This window comes from Priapulus caudatus, unplaced genomic scaffold (assembly GCF_000485595.1).
Source record: "Priapulus caudatus unplaced genomic scaffold, Priapulus_caudatus-5.0.1 Scaffold176, whole genome shotgun sequence".
NCBI classification, from domain to species: domain Eukaryota; kingdom Metazoa; phylum Priapulida; class Priapulimorpha; order Priapulimorphida; family Priapulidae; genus Priapulus; species Priapulus caudatus.
This window is the reverse complement of record NW_014577237.1, coordinates 378,235-382,438: the sequence shown is the minus strand read 5'-3', so window position 1 is coordinate 382,438 and position 4,204 is coordinate 378,235.

Genomic DNA, 4,204 nt, shown 5'->3' with positions numbered 1-4,204 from the left:
GAGCCGCCAAACGAAAAACCGTCAATTCCCGCGCCAGTGAGTGCCGCTGTCGCTGTCAGTACTCTGAATGTGGAAAACGCAAGCACGTCGACACAGCCGCGCGTGCTAGTACCAGCCGCCAACGCTACGAGGCGTACCGGTAGCCGTCGCACCTTCATCACGCTCACTTACATTCTCGTCTCGTTCCTATTTTGCTGGGGAAGCTTTTTCGTCATGTTTGACATGAAAGCGGTGGATCCGAACAGCATTTCAGACACGACCTACACGCTGCTGTTATGGCTGTCATTTTTTAACAGCACATTGAACCCCGTTCTGTACGGTATCAGTAATCCGGAATTTCGAAAGGCTTTCCGTATGATTCTACAGCGAAAGTGATTGCGTGAGTACTTTCATGTAGTATATTGATGAAATCCGTCAGAAAGAGGTTTGCTAATGAAAACCTCAAATTTGAATCTGGGATGAGAAATTGAGCCGGGAGAAAAGCGGGGGGGGGATGATAAAGGGGAGAATGCATTAGGGAAGTTCATGGCGTCGATGGCGTTTCATGTTATTCTAGTTTCTTAATTTAAGGTTAAAATACTGATCCGCAGCTGCCGGTGATACTGTAGTGTGACTATCGTACGACACTAACAATCTTTAGCTGCTGAGACTTCCTCCCCCCGTGATATTCTCACCCCCTGCCAGGGTTCGAGTCGTTCGACACTATAACGCTAGTCCGTTAGTCCAAGACTAGTAAAAAATAAGAAGGACTAGTAAATGCCCCATAGCCGTTAGTCCTGCGGACACTTATTTAAGTGTCAGTGTGCAGCGTGAGCAATAGCCGCCGCCAGCGTTTGTTGCACATGAGCATTTGGATGGCATTTACAGGAAATTGTCGGCAATAATAGGTGAAAGAGAGTATAGAATTAGAAACATTAAGACTGGTAGTAAATAGTTTTTCATAAATCTATTTACTACCAGTCTTAATGTTTCTAATTCTATACTCTCTTTCACCTATTATTGCCGACAATTTAGTAGGCCAACCGGGAATAAACCCGACCAACGACCCGTAGGATTATAGAGCGGTCCCTCTTGTAGGGCCACGTGAAAGCTGAAACGTCTGTATACTATAACTTCACTATACTCGGTTATACTTTCTGGCGATTTTTTCTGTATGAGAAAACGCAGGTGTAGTACCTTACATATCCCCTAGCTTATATCTTGTATGGGGTATCTCTTATGTACGGGGGCACATCTCGCTACAATCGCAGCAGATCTATTACCAATGTTTACCTATCGATCGGTGTTGTTTGTTCGTGTTCGTCCCCGTGTCTGTAGCAGTGGCATCAGCTGGTGTTGAACAAAAGAGCATTCGCACGACTATTATTGAAATAGCTTCATCGTATCCGGTCTGTAAACAGAGTGAAGAATGATAGCTTTCGTGCAGTGTATCGGATCCCGTTGTCGAAGAATACGCTGACATGAATGCTCTATTGTTGCCGTCATTTATTCGTGTAATTTGAAGAGAATGGGCCTTCAACATGAAAGTTATTAATTACCTCCGCGCAAACGGAGGTCATGCAATCGCTCGCGTGTGTGTGTGTAGCCACCGCGCGATCGATAGCGCGTCGAGTCAGCGAACCAGCATCCAACTAGCAATCTTCACGCTCATCATCAACACAGAGATTCTCTCAATGTAACAGTGAGGTTGTGAGTGAGTATAGGTAGTGAGTGAGTAGTATTGTGAGTGTACAGAGATGTAGAGTGAGTAGGGAGTAAGTGAGTAGTAGGTTGTGAGTGAGTGAGTGAGTGAGTGAGTAGGGTCATACACTTACCTGAGGTGAGGTCCAAAACACGTGTCATTACTGTCGTGTTCGTCCTGGACATGATCTCTATCCTTTAACCTAACTGTGTACTATATAAAATTGCCATGTATTTGTCCATGTCGAAAAGCAAAACAAGGTTCATACCGCACACATGTGTAATCGTTGTAACATATCTTAGCGCAAATAATACTATAGTGTGCAATGATATTATAACAAAGTCGCTGAAATGGACCAGTGCGGTCGCATTTGACACGAAAATTCACAAAATCTCCCTTCCTTCCCTGTTTTCATATGAATATATTATTGTCAAGGGCAACGAGTTGCATACTATTTCTATCTGTGAGGCTGAGATAACACTCATCTACACTCAATGTCAATGTCAATGTCCAGTAGTTTTTCAGTGATAGAGAACAAAGCAGTCATAAGCAGTACAAGGCTGAGATAACACTCATGCAGAGTAAATCTGTCGGTTTCGTTACGTTTCCTGGAAAGAAAATTTGGTAAATAAAAAACTCAATCTGCGGTCATTTTTACTAAACATTGATATATAGTCACAAATTGTATACTTAAAGGCATAATAGGCCCATTCATTATGCGAAGCTTATAAATATTATACTTACTTTTATGTTGAACAACAAATTATGAACAAGTTATAGTGAAAACGCCTAAGACGACATGCACATGGATGAGCGGCAAATGAAAAGCTTCCCTCTCACCATCCCCCCATCTCTACCATCCCCCATGTAAGTCCCCAGTTGCTGCCACGTCCCAAATCTCTGCCCTCTGTTTGCCCTGCTAAAATTGTCGACTCTTCGCTGGCAGCTATAGATTCGTGCGCCGCCCTATGCATTCGGCGCACGGATCCATAGCTGCCAGCGCTGCATACTTTGCTACAACGTTCCCGCGGCCGCGTGCGCCTTCCCGCGGAACTGCGCGCAAGATCCGCGCTCCGCGGTTAGGATCAACATATCCTGTCAGGAACACTTCTCTCGTATCCCGTTTTATCTGGACCAGGTTAGTCATGCGAGTACACTGATCACCGGGCTTATATCACGCTCGGTCAGAATCATGTATCTGTACATGTACATGTATCTACGCACGGCAAGTCATGTACATATACTGTAAATGCATTATCCACACAGGTAATATGTATGTACATGAATATAAGTACATTTACAGGCTACATGTGTTTGTGTCTTGACATGATAAATAAGCATGAGAAATAACAAAAAACATCGAATATTTAACCACCGCACACACTATGTTTACATAATGGCGTCGCTCAACATGGGGCAGTGACGTCACATGACCTAGATTACTATTCAGTTATTTCTATTGTGTTTATTACTAATTGGGCGCCAGATTTGAAATTGAATACGTTATTGAATGTATTTCTATGTATAAAAACGTTACAGAAGTTATGAAATTTGACTTCAATTGTCAGGTAGAAAAACCGACAAAAACACAAGATTTCATACCATGAGCATTCTCCAGGGGGCATAAACGTATGCAGACGCCGTCGCTCTCAAGGTCAATGAGGTCAATGAGAACTTCCTGCATGTCCCTCTGCATCGTCTGGCCAAGCTACAGTGGAGAAATCGCGAAACCTAAACACCTACTACACTTTCTACGCGGTGCGGTAAACACAAAAGCAGAATAGCGCGACGTAGTTCTCCTCTAAAATAAAATGCAGAAAGCGAAACTGCCTCTAAAAGGCAACGATGTGGAATCAGTCGCGTTAGGAACTTTTTGAGTGGCATCGTAGAAGTGCGCACCCAGTTGTTGAGCGCGTCGATGTTAGACGAATTATTGTAACTGTTTCTCTTCTCTGCATTCTCTGCATACGGCGCCACCTCCACTTCTGAAAAATACGGCAACTCTCTCGGTATCTTAATTAGGATCTTCACAGCACTGTTTATTTAGTGCACAGTAGCAGCAGCCATCTTCGCTACCTTAATTACGATCTTCACAGCACCGTTTATTTAGTGCACGGTAGCAGCAAAATGCATCAAAGGCTATAAAGAATGTCTAAATAATCACCTATAGATACATATATTGACCAAGACCACGAGCACGTATACATCATTGATATGTATGACATAGGATAGGAGGGACATAGTCGGACATAGTTGGAGGATTCTTGCTCGCGTTTTCTCGCTCAGAGTTCTTTGGGGTTTTTCGGAGAATTCTTGCGCGCGTTTTCTCGCTCGGAGTTTTTGGGGGTTTTCAGAGTTTTCTTGCTTGCGTTTGACCGTGTTATGCTGCGCGGCGGTGGCGGCGGCTTGCGCGGTTCCTTAATGATGGTCTGTCGCGTGATTTTTAACCGGTAGCGGGTGGCAAATGCAAAGCGGTTTGCAACAACAAATAGAGAGGATATACTGTCATTACGTATGTCTTGC